The sequence below is a fragment of the Bison bison genome, unplaced genomic scaffold (assembly GCF_000754665.1).
Source record: "Bison bison bison isolate TAMUID 2011002044 unplaced genomic scaffold, Bison_UMD1.0 scf7180017864032, whole genome shotgun sequence".
Taxonomy (NCBI): Eukaryota; Metazoa; Chordata; class Mammalia; order Artiodactyla; family Bovidae; genus Bison; species Bison bison.
In genome coordinates this window covers 3,451,676-3,464,917 of record NW_011494604.1, presented here as the reverse complement: position 1 = coordinate 3,464,917, position 13,242 = coordinate 3,451,676, and the positions used below count along the sequence as shown (strand labels likewise).

At 39.0% G+C, this 13,242-nt stretch overlaps 1 protein-coding gene across 6 annotated transcripts in view; it reads left to right on the top strand.

Moving 5' to 3' along the window:
- The window catches only part of ZNF148 (zinc finger protein 148), a 131,826-nt gene that overhangs the window by 8,382 nt on the left and 110,202 nt on the right, over positions 1-13,242 (top strand). Inside the window, exon 1 of one of the 6 annotated variants that reach the window (XM_010834285.1) lies at positions 7,255-7,273. The exons of the other annotated variants lie outside the window; for them this stretch is intronic. The gene's annotated coding sequence lies outside the window, so the exon portion shown is untranslated. Of the gene's footprint in view, positions 1-7,254; positions 7,274-13,242 lie in introns of those variants that run through there. 6 annotated transcript variants of the gene reach the window in all.

Genomic DNA, 13,242 nt, shown 5'->3' with positions numbered 1-13,242 from the left:
AAAAATAAAGTCTGACACTGTTTCCACTGTTTCCCCATCTATTTCCCATGAAGTGATGGGGCCAGATGCCATGATCTTAGTTTTCTGAATGTTGAGCTTTAAGCCAACTGTTTCACTCTCTTTCACTTTCATCAAGAGGCTTTTGAGTTCCTCTTCACTTTCTGCCATAAGGGTGGTGTCATCTGCATATCTGAGGTTATTGATATTTCTCCTGCCAGTCTTCATTCCAGCTTTTGCTTCTTCCAGCCCAGCGTTTCTCATGATGTACTCTGCATATAAGTTAAATAAGCAGGGTGACAATATGCAGCCTTGATGTACTCCTTTTCCTATTTGGAACCAGTCTGTTGTTCCATGTCCAGTTTTAACTGTTGCTTCCTGACCTGCATATAGGTTTCTGAAGAGGCAGGTCAGGTGGTCTGGTATTCCCATCTCTTTCAGAATTTTCCACAGTTTGTTGTGATCCACACAGTCAAAGGCTTTGGCATAGTCAGTGAAGCAGAAATGGATGTTTTTCTGGAACTCTCTTGCTTTTTCGACGATCCAGCCGATGTTGACAATTTGATCTCTGATTCCTCTGCCTTTTCTAAAACCAACTTGAACATCTGGAAGTTCATGGTTCACGAATTGCTGAAGTCTGGCTTGGAGAATTCTGAGCATTACTTTACTAGCGTGTGAGATGAATGCAATTGTGCGGTAGTTTGAGCGTTCTTTGGCATTGCCTTTCTTTGGGATTGGAATGAAAACTGACCTTTTCCAGTCCTGTGGCCACTGCTGAGTTTTCCAGATTTGCTGGCATATTGAGTGCAGCACTTTCACGGCATCATCTTTCAGGATTTGAAAGAGCTCAATCAGAATTCCATCACCTCCACCAGCTTTGTTCGTAGTGATGCTTTCTAATGCCCACTTGACTTCACATTCCAGGATGTCTGGCTCTAGGTGAGTGATCACACCATTGTATGCAGAGTAGATCATATGAAATGGTGGAGTGGATGACTCAGAAGCTGAAATCAAGATTGCTGGGACAAATATAAAAAACCTCAGCTATGCAGATGATACTACTTTAATGGCAGAAAGTGAAAAGGAACTAAAGAGCCTTTGATGAAAGTGAAAGAGGAGAGTGAAAAAGATGGATTAAAATTCAACACTCAAAAATTGAAGATCATGGCATCCGATCCCATCACTTCATGGCAAATAGATGGGGAAAAAGTGGAAACATTTTTTTTGGGCTCCAAAATCACTGTGGATGGTGACTGCAGCCATGAAATTGAAAGATGCTTGCTCCTTGAAAGAATAGCTATGACAAACCTAGACAGTATTAAAAAAACAGAGATACCACTTTGCTGACAAAGGTCCATATAGTCAAAGCTATGGTTTTTCCAGTAGTAGTGTATGAATGGTGAGTTGGACCATAAAGAAGGCTGAAACTCAGAGAATTGATGCTTTTGAACTGTGATGTTGGAGAAGACTTGAGAGTCCCTTGGACCGCAAGGAGATCAAACCAGTCCATCCTAAAGGAAATCAATGCTGAATATTCATTGGAAGGATTGATGCCGAAGCTGAAGCTCCAATATTTTGGCCTCCTAATGCAAAAAACAGACTCAATGGAAAAACCCCTAATGCTGGGAAAGATTGAGGGAGGGAGGAGAAATGTGTGACAGAAGATGAGATGGTTGGATGGCATCACTGACTCAATGTACATGAGTTTAAGCAAACTCTGGGAGATGCTGAAGAACAGGGAAGCTTTGTGTGCTGCAGTTCATGGGGTTGCAGATAGAATGTGACTTAGTGACTGAACAACAGAAAATTAATGATGAAAAAGATAATGTGTTGTGTGTACCTATATTTCTATTTTTCTTGTTCAGAAAATTTTCTTCAGCCAGGGATCGAGTTGCTAGTGACATATTCTTTTAGTTTTTCTTCTCTTGAAAATGCATTAAAATTTTTTCCATTTGTTCCTTGTTGTGGTCTGAATGGATTTCTCTAAAATGTAAATGTTGAAATACTAATGCTTAGCATGATAGTATTGGGAATTAGGTCCTTTGGGATATTTTTAGGTCATGGGGGAGAGCCCATGAGTGAGATTACGGCTGTTACAAAAGAGGCCCCCAAGAGACCTCACTTGCTCCTTTTCTGCCATGTAATAATATAGTGAGAAGTCTGTGACCTGGAAGAGGGCCCTCACCTTAACCATGTTGGCACCCTAATCTTTGGATTTCCAGCCCCAGAACTGTGAGAAGTAAATTTCTGTTGTTTATAATAGAGCCACTCATTTTGTCATGTTTTGTTATGGCAGCCTGAATAGATTTACAACATTCCTGAAGAGTAGTTTTCACTGGGCCTAGAATTCTTGGTTAGCAATTCTTTTTTTTTTTTTAAGCATTCAAAAAATATTCTGCCACTTTTTCTAGTCAAGGCTGTATATTGTCACCCTGCTTCTTTAGCTTATATGCAGAGTACATCATGAGAGACGCTGGGCTGGATGAAGTACAAGCTGGAATCAAAATTGCCGGGAGAAATGTCAGTAACCTCAGATATGCAGATAACACTACCCTTATGGCAGAAAGCAAAGAATAACTAAAGAGCCTCTTGATGAAAGTGAAAGAGAAGAGTGAAAAAGTTGGCTTAAAGCTCAACATTCAGAAAACTAAGATCATGGCATCTGGTCCCATCACTTCATGGCAAATAGATGGGGAAACAGTGGAAACAGTGTCAGACTTTATTTTTGGGGGCTCCAAAATCACTGCGGATGGTGATTGCAGCCATGAAATGAAAAGATGTTTGCTCCTTGGAAGAAAAGTTAGGACCAACCTAGGCAGCATATTAAAAAGCAGAGACATTACTTTGCCAACAAAGGTCTGTCTAGTCAAAGCTGTGGTTTTTCCAGTAGTCATGTATGGATGTGAGAGTTGGACTGTGAAGAAAGCTAAGCGCTGAAGAATTGATGCTTTTGAACTGTGATGTTGAAGAAGACTCTTGAGAGTCCCTTGGACTGCAAGGAGATCCAACCAGTCCATCCTAAAGGAGATCAGTCATGAATATTCATTGGACGGACTGATGCTGAAGCTGAAAATCCAATATTTTGGCCACCTGATGCTAAGAACTTTGAAAAGACCCTGATGCTGGGAACGATTGAAGGTGGGAGGAGAAGGGGATGACAGAGGATGAGATAGTTGAATGGGATCACTGACTCAATGGACATGAGTTTGAATAACCTCTGGGAGTTGGTGATGGACAGAGAGGCCTGGTGTGCTGCAGTCCATGGGGTCACAGAGAGTCGAACATGACTGAGCGACTGAACTGAGCTGAACTGATGGTTAAGAAATCTGGTGGTGTTGCAGTTGTTGTTCAGTTCTAGGAAATAGTTATTTTTTTATGGCTGCCTTCAAAGGTTTTTCTTTCTTTTTAGTTTTTGAAGTTTTAATTATGATGTGTCCTGGTGTAAATTTCTTTGGGTTTATCCTGTTTTGGGTTTACTCTGTTTTTTGAATCTGTAAGTTTGTATGTGTCATATTTGAGACATCATTAGCCATCTTTCCTTTATATACTTTTACAGTCCTTCTCTCCTCTCTGGGACTCCAACGATAAGAATGTTGGATCTTTTGTTATTTGGCCTCAGGTCCTTAAGACTCTGTTAGTTTTCTTTCAGTCTTTTCTTTCCTGTTTTTCAGATTGGGTTAATTCTATTTTTCTGTCCTCAAATTCAGTGATTCTTTTTATTATGTCTGTGATTGTATTGAGCCAATCCAGCAACCTTTAAAGTTTTATGTTACAGTAATTTTTAGTTCTGTAATTTCTTTTTGCTTCTTTTTTATAACTTTTGTTTCTTTACTGAGGTTTTCCATTTTTTTTTTTTCACTTGTTTCAGGAGAATTTAGAATTGATTGCTGAGACATTTTATAATGGTACTTTAAAATCTTTTTCAAATAATTGTGTAGCATCCAACTCATCTCTGTATTGGCCTTGGTTGATTATCTTTTCTCACTCATGTTGGGATTTTCTTTTGTCATTTTCAGTTGTGTATTATGTCAGAAGGCTCTGGGCCCTATTTATATTTTTTATTTTATCACACAGTCATCCCACTTAGATTTAGTGTACAGGTCTTCACCTGCTTTTGTAGGCTTTGGTTTTAATGGCAGTTTAATTTTCAGAGCCTTTGTGGTTGGCTTGGTTTATCTGATGCTGTCTGGACACCCACTGGTCCTTGATGATTTTACCTTAGAGAATAGAAGGCATTTCCTTTTATCAGGTTTCTGGGTGTCTCCAGATGGGAGAGGATTGTGGTGTGGTCCTCCTGGTACCCACCCCGAACCCCTAGTTCTTCCCTGACCCTGTATCGTTGGGTGAGAGAGGAGAGTCTTGGCCCATACTGAGTTGTTTGTGCTGGCTGGGTTCCTAAGTTTTGACCACTTGCCTCTGCATCTCAAGGTGGAAAAAAAGAGTTTCAGATCATACAGGGAAGGAAGAGTTGCTTCCTCTGTCTGGTCTTTGTTGTTGGCTGAGCTTCCAGTTGCCCTCCCTTGCTTGATATTGCGGAGAGTCTCCTGTTTAGTTTGGGGGAGGATTATGCTTATCTAGTCTACTTTCTGTTGCTGAATTGGTGGCTGGGAAATGCCAGTCTGGGTTGCCTTCTTCTATTGGTTGTGGGGACGTAAAGCACTATGATCCTTTTTTTGTTTCTCTGATCCTAGAGTCCGAAACTGGTTAGCTGCCTTCTTTCCAGTTTTCATAGTTTTCTTTTGGTTGTCTCTTTCTGTTATTCCCATGGTTTATACTTATGCTTAATGTGGAGGGGCAGGGAAAAAGAGAGCTATGCCATCTAGACTGGAAGTTCAAATTCTTTATTTTTTGTGAACTTGCATCATCTCCACCTAGCAGGTTATTTCAACTTTGAAAATAATAGTTTATGGCCATGTGCTTTGTGAACTTTTGAGCACAGTGTAAATGTTTGCTTCAATTATAGACCATAGTATTGTACCCTAAGGAAATTTTTGGAACATGGGTAATAATCAGTTCAAGAGGGTGCCAGAATATATGCTTGCTATTATACTAGGCATGTATCACATAAACAAACTTTGTAATATAGTTAATTAAAATGAAACTGTGAATTCTGGGTAAAGATGTGTTTATTTAAAGGATTATTTGTATTTAAAGTATTTAATAATTTCAGTACTAGATTGTTGCTGTTCAGTCACTAGGTAGTGTCCGACTCTTTGTGACCCCATGAACTGCTTCACGCCAGGCTTCTCTGTACTTCACTATCTCCCTGAGTTTGCTCAAACACATGTCCATTGAGTTAGTGATGCCATCCAACCATCGCATCTTCTGTCATTCCCCTTCTGCTCTCAATCTTTCTCAGCATCAGGATCTTTTCCAGTGAGTCGGCTCTTCACATCAGGTGGCCACAGTAGTGGATCTTCAGTTTGAACAACAGTCCTTCCAATATTCAGAGTTGATTTCCTTTAGGATTGACTGGTTTGATCTCCTTGCTGTCCAAGGGACTCTGAGGAGTCTTCTCCAGCACCACAGATCGAAAGCATCAGTAATACATACTAGTTTTTTAATATTAGTAAACATTTTTAAAAACAATACTGAAAATGTTGTATTATGCAGACAGGTTAATCTGTTTCTAATTCATTAGTTGAAAAGGAAAGATAAGATAAAAGGTCCTGCTTTTTACATTCCATGGTTTTCTAATTGAGAATAAATTGGCCCCAAATAAGAAAATGTCCATTCTATGTTAGTAGAAGAAGCCATTGTTTCTGAAGGATGAATAACTTGTTAAATCAACTACTGCTATTTATTCATTTGGCCACCCTGCTCAGCATGTGGAATCTTCGTTCCCTACCATATATTGAACCCATGGTGCCTGCAGTAGAAGCATGGAATCTTAACTACTGGACTACCAGGGAATTCCCAACTATTACTGTTTTTTAAAAAAATCTCACTAGCATATGGAAACAGTGGCTGACTTTATTTTTTGGGGCTCCAAAATCACTGCAGATGGTAATTGCAGCCATGAAATTAAAAGACGCTTACTCCTTGGAAGGAAAGTTATGACCAACCTAGACAGCATATTAAAAAGCAGAGACATTACTTTGTCAACAAAGGTCCGTCTAGTCAAGGCTGTGGTTTTTCCATTGGTCATGTATGGATGTGAGAGTTGGACTATAAAGAAAGCTGAGCGCCAAAGAATTGATGCTTTTGAACTGTGGTGTTGGAGAAGACTCTTGAGAGTCCCTTGGACTGCAAGGAGATCCAACCAGTCCATCCTAAAGGAGATCAGTCCTGGGTGTTCATTGGAAGGACTGATGTTGAGGCTGAAACTCCAATACTTTGGCCACCTGATGCGAAGAAGAGCTGACTCATTTGAAAAGACCCTGATGCTGGGAAAGATTGAAGGCAGGAGGAGAAGGGGACGACAGAGGATAAGATGGCTGGATGGCATCACCGACTCAATGGACATGAGTTTGGGTAAACTCCGGGAGTTGGTGATGGATAGGGAGGCCTGGCATACTGCAGTTCGTGGGGTCCGTAAGAGTCGGACGCGACTGAGCGACTGAACTGAACATATTTTGTCAATTGTGGTGTTATTTTAGTTATAGAGAAATAATTGGGCTCCATTGCAGCCACTTGTTGAGGTATTCTCCGATTGACTTTAATGGCAAAGCTTAGATTTCTAATTAGACTAGAAACCATTTCTTTTATGCGTGCGCACACCTCTACATTGTGTTTAGTGTCTAATGGAATTCTGGACGTATGTTCTAGACAGAGGAGATAAAAATGACTGATTCTAGTATTGAATAAGATTAAATTATCAACAGGTGAACTGGCTTTTTAACGGACCATTTATGTTTTTAAATGAAAATATTTAATTATATTTCATATTTGAAGTAATAATTCTAGTTCCCTCTTGTTATTTTTGGTTTAATAGTATTTTAACATTTTTATTAATAAAGAATTGACACTTTAAATAGCTGAACTTATTTTCAAATGGGTATTTCTGTAATCTCTTCTTGGGTCTCATAAATTATTAGAATAGAATAATTTTTATAAAAATCAGGTGAACTTAATTTTTTGTTTCTTTACATGGTAACCATTATGGAAGCAGAAGAGATTAAGAAGAGCCGGCAAGAATACACAGAGGAACTATACAAAAAAGGTCTTAGTGACCCAGAAAACCACGATGATGTAGTCATTGATCTAGACCCAGACATCCTGGAGTGTGAAGTCAAGTGGGCCTTAGGAAGGATTACTGCAAACAAAACTAGCAGAGGTGATGGAATTCTAGCTGAACTATTTAAAAATCCTGAAAGATAATGCTGTTAATGTGCTGTACTCAGTATGTCATCAAATTTGGAAAACTTGGCAGTGGCCTCAGGAAAACATCAGTTTTCATTCCAATCCCAAAGAAGAACAGTGCTAAAGAATGTTCAAACTACTGTACAATTGAGCTCCTTTAACATGCTAGCAGTGTTATTCAGCTAGTAATGCTGAAAATCCTTCAAGCTAGATTTCAGCAGTATGTGAACTGAGAACTTCCAAATGTACAAGCTAGATTTAGAAAAGGCAGAGGAACCAAAAATCAAATTGGCAACATTTGTTGCGTCATAGAAAAGGCAAGGGAATTCGAGAAAAACGTCTACTTTGCTTCATTGACTATGCTAAAGCCTTTGTATTTGTGGATCACAACAAACTGGAAAATTCTTAAAGAGATTGAAGTATCAGACCACCTTGCCTGTCTCCTGGGAAACCTGTATGCAGGACAAGAAGCAATGGTTAGAACTGGACATGGAAAAACGGACTGGTTCATAGTTGAGAAAGGAGTTCATCATGGCTGTGTACTGTCACCCTCCTTATTTAACTTATGTGCAGAATACATCATGCAAAATGCTGGGCTGGCTGACTCTCAAACTCGAATCAAGATTGCCAGGAGAATCAACAACCACAGATTTGTAGATGATACCACTGTAATGGCCGAAAGTGAAGAGGAACTAAAGCACCTCTTGATGAGGGTGAAAGAAGAGAGTGAAAAGGCTGTATTAAAACTCAGCATTCTGAAAATGAAGACCATAGCATCCGGTCCCATCACTTCATGGCAAATAAAAGAGGGAAAAAGTGGAAATAGTGACAGATTTTATTTTCTTGGGCTGCAGAATCACTGCTAACGGTGACTGCAGCCATGAAATTAAAAGATGCTTGCTCCTTGAAAGCTGTGACAAATGTAGACAGTGAATTAAAAGCAGAGCCATCTCTTTGCCAACAAAGATCTGTATAGTCAAAGCTATGGTTTTTCCAGTGGTTTTGTACGGATGTGAGAGTTGGACCATAAAAAACGGTTGAGTGTTGAAGAACTGATGCTTTCAAATTGGGATGCTGGAGAAGACTTGTGACAAGTCCCTTGGATAGCAAGGAGATCAAACCACTCAATCCTTAAGGAAATCAACCTTGAATATTCATTGGAAGGAATGATGCTGAAGCTCCAGTGCATTGGCCACCTAATGCAAAAAGCTGACTCATTGGAAAATATCCTGATGCAGGCAAGAGGAGAAGGGGGTGATAGAGGATGAAATGATTTGATGTCATCATCGATGCAATGAACAGGAGTTCGTGCAAACTCTGGAGATAGTGAAAGGGAATCCTGGCATGATGCAGTCTGGGGTTGCAAAGAATCAGACATGACTTAGCGACAGAACAACAACAACGATGATCATTACTGTAGATAGCATTTTAATTTCAAATTTTGTTTTCACTGATCTTATCCTTACTTCAAAGATGTTTATTTTTTTTTGACTCCCAGAATATTGTTAATAGTAACGTTAAATATATTTTAATTGGAAACGACCTCTCCTCTTGTGCTGTTGCTGCGTCGCTTCAGTCGTGTCCGACCCTGTGCGACCCCATAGACGGCAGCCCACCAGGCTCCCCCATCCCTGGGATTTTCCAGGCAAGAACACTGGAGTGAGGTGCCATTGCCTTCTCTACCTCTTGTGCTATGTTAAAGTAAACATTTATTTGGATGTAGGAGATCTGGTTGAATTCTTTGCCATGATGGTTAAGTGCTGTGTAACCATGGGTATTTAACCTCTTCAACCTCAGTTTCATGATTTTTTTTTTTAATTTATATTTTTAATTGGAGAAAAATTTCTTTTCATTGTTGTGTTGGTTTCTGCTGTACACTGCCAATCAGCCATATTTATACATATCTTACCTCCCTTTTGAGCCTGCCTCTCATCCCTTCTCCCCATTCCATCCCTCGAAGTCATCAGAGTGCCAAGCTGGGCTTCCTGTATTATATAGCAACTTCTCGCCAGCTATCTGTTTTACACATGGTAGTGTGTATATGTTAATTCTGCTGTCTCCATTTGTCTCTCTCTTTTCTTCTCCCACTGTGTCTACAGATCTGTTTTCCAAATCTGTGTTTCCATTCCTTCCCTGCAAATCGATTCATTAATACTATTTTCTGGATTACATATTTATGTGTTAATATATGGTATTTGTTTTTCTGTTTCCAACTTACTTCACTTTGTATAACAGTTTTTAGATTCATCCACCTCACTAGAATTGATTCAAATTTTTTCTTTTTTATGACTAATACTCCATTGTATATATGTACCACATCTCTTTATCCATTCATCTGTCAATGGGCTTAGGTTGCTTCCATATCCTAGCTATTGTAAACAGGGTGGCTATGAACATTGGGGTACATGTATCTTTTTCAGTTGTGGTCTTCTCAGGGTGTAAGCCCAGTAGTGGGATAACTGAGTTATATGGTGGTTTTATTCCGGAGTTTTAAAGTAATCGCCATACTGTTCTCCATAGTGACTGTATCAGTTTACATTTCCATCAGTGAAACAACTGACAAAAGATTTATTTCCAAAGTATATAAGCAGCTCATATAGCTCAATATCAGAAAAACAAAGAGCCCAATCAAAAAATGGGCAGAAAACCTAAACCCACACTTCTCCAAAGAAGACTTACAGATGGCCAAGAAACACATGAAAAGATGCTCAGCATCACTAATTATTAGAGAAATGCAAATCAGAACTACATGAGGTATCACTTCACACCAGTCAGAATGACCATCATCAAAAATATACAAACAATACATGCTGGAGAGGATATGGAGAAAAGGGAACCCTCTTGCACTGTTGGTGGGAATGTAAATTGATTCAGTTTCATCATTTGTAGATTGGAGACAAACAATAGTCCCTTCCCAGGTAATTGTGTGTGTAGGATTTTCTTTCTTAACCATGTGGATTGACTATACTGATTGTGAAATTTTTAAGATTTTGGCATAATTTTTGGTGAAAGTAGAAATAGAAAATCATTCTAGAAAGACTTGGTTAGGGTAGTTTCTGGGATAGTAGGTTTGAATTTGGAGGGTTTCCTTTCCTCCTCAGGATAGATCTGGTCATGAAAAGTATACTCTTGAGTTCTAATAAATGAATTTTTCAAAGCAGGTAGTGTAAAGTAAACAAAGTTTGTCTACTTTGTTACTGAGTCGAAATTCTAAGCGTATTCATAGAAATCTCTTGCCTGAAACAAAGTTTTTTCCTTTACTTTTTTTTTTTTAACACTGTTCAGAAAGTATCATTAAATCATAAAAATAAAAACTAACGTAAAAGTAGAATTTGAATACTTTCAAATGTGATTTAATTAAAAATGCTAAAGGACTTGAAGCATTTTTCCTCTCAGATTCTTAGAGCCTTCACGGTTTCGTGGTGGTAGTGATGAGAAACAGGAAGGGGTAGCACAGTAGGTTCTGGAGGCCTGGTTGTGGTGGTTTACTTGCTCAGTTGTGTACTGACTCTTGGTGACCTATGGACTGTAGCCCGCCAGGCTTTCCTGTCTGTGGGATTTCCAAGGCAAGAATACTGTTTCCTTCTCCAGGGGATCTTCTGGATCCAGGGATCAAACCAGAGTGTTCTGCATTGCAGGGAAATTCTTTACGCCTGAGCCACAGACCATTATGAAGGCTTTGGTTCTGCCACTTACTAGTTTTGTAACCTTTGGTGAGTTACTTGTAACCTTTGGTCAGTTTTTTCTTCTTTAAAACATAAATAATATTAGCACCCACATCATAGATTTGTTTTTTTTTTATTGAGTTAATATCTGCAGAGATGTAGCAACATTATTGACCAAAGTCCAAAGCATATACTATTCATTGTATTCTTAAGTGTGGAACCAACATTAAAAGATCACTTCTTCTCTTTTGGAAAAGTAACAAAGGGAGAATTAATTGATCCCTGCTTTGATTTTTCCTGTGATAAATTGCTTAAACTTCAGTTATAGCACTTAACACTTTGCATTATCATCACTAACATTATCTGTTGTATGTTTATTTACTCTCCAAGCTAGATTAGGAACTCTTTTGGGAAGAGACCACAGTATTTTAATGCATGTCTTAGAAATCTTAGGTAGTATTGCATATACATATCAGGTGATCAAAAATGTTGATTCAGTTAATGACAGAAATGTCCCAATTAATGACCTGCTGGTAAATGCATTGAAATACTATGGAAGGGTATAGCTAATGGTCCTTGCAAGAAATTTCATTTATTTCTTAATATGTGTTTTGTCTTAATTTGATTATACCTGTGCAAGTGATTATAATCACAGAATAATTAGCCAGCAGAGTCTTAAATCAGAAGAAATGCTAAGCAGGAATATTCACTCCCTCTTAAAGTAGGGGAAGTGGGGCAGGGAAAGAGGAAGATCTTACCAGCTCACTGGGGTTCCCTTGTGGCTCAGCTGGTAAAGAATCCACCTGCAATGTAGGAGACCTGAGTTTGATCCCTATTTGGGAAGATCCCCTGGAGAAGAGAACAGCTACCCACTCCAGTATTCTGGCCTGGAAATTCCATGGACTGTATAGTCCACGGGATTGCAAAGACTTGGACATGACTCAGTGACTTTCACTTTACCTGATCATTAGGTGGTTGTCCAAGTAACTTTATACCTTTCTTTTTGTATTTACAGGGTCTTAGTTTCCAGCCTGGTAGATTCTTTCCCCAGTTCTTAGTGGAGAGGAGTGGCAGAGGAGAAAGAGGGATAGAGACACTTAGAAGGAGAAGTGAAATTGGTAGATGGTGCTAAATAATTTAGGTTTCTAGAGACAGAGACTGTGTGGTCTGTGAGTTAGGGAAAATTGTGCGTTTCCATGATAGGAAAGGTTGTGATAGGAAAGACATTCCAAAATTTCTGTTTATAGATTTAGACTTTGAGGTTATATTATTCTACATCTGGGGGATGTGTGTATTTAGAAGTGAAACATGTTTCCCTTTCCTTCTTGCTTCACTATTTTTCTTTCTTTCTCCTTTAACGTATCTAGTTATAGTTTTTGATGTGTGACAGCTGTAATTTGGGGCTTTCAATAAAACGTGATGCAGGAAAGTAAGTAGGCTTTTTGTGAAAATGTTTTCAACAGAATATTAGCATTTCAAAAACATTTGTTCAGCTGTATATGTTACCATTATTATATGACATAAGTAATATCTTGATTGTTGACTTGATATATCCTATCAACTTTAAAAGACTTGTAATACCAAAGTTTATAATTTGAAGATTTTTTATTTACTGTATATAGATAGAGTTTACCATGCAACTTTATTCCTGTGAACTGTTAGAAATTCTAAACGTTGAATTTAGTAAAGAATGTACAGTGATGAATAGGAATGTAGTGCAGATATAGTTTTGTTTTACTTTACATATTTTTGGTATTGTCTACTACAATAATATAGTTCCATGGCTTTTATCTTTTTGGTGCTAAAGCTATCAGATCAGATCAGTCTCTCAGTCGTGTCCGACTCTTTGCGACCCCATGAATCGCAGCACGCCAGGCCTCCCTGTCCATCACCAACTCCTGGAGTTCACTCAGACTCACGTCCATCGAGTCAGTGATGCCATCCAGCCATTTCATCCTCTGGCGTCCCCTTCTCCTCTTGCCCCCAATCCCTTCCAGCATCAGAGTCTTTTCCAATGAGTCAACTCTTGGCATGAGGTGGCCAAAGTACTGGAGTTTCAGCTTTAGCATCATTCCTTGCAAAGAAATCCCAGGGCTGATCTCCTTTAGGATGGACTGCTTGGATCTCCTTGCAGTCCAAGGGACTCTCAAGAGTCTTCTCCAACACCACAGTTCAAAAGCATCAATTCTTCGGCACTCAGCCTTCTTCACAGTCCAACTCTCACATCCATACATGACCACAGGAAAAACCATAGGCTTGACTAGACGAACCTTTGTTG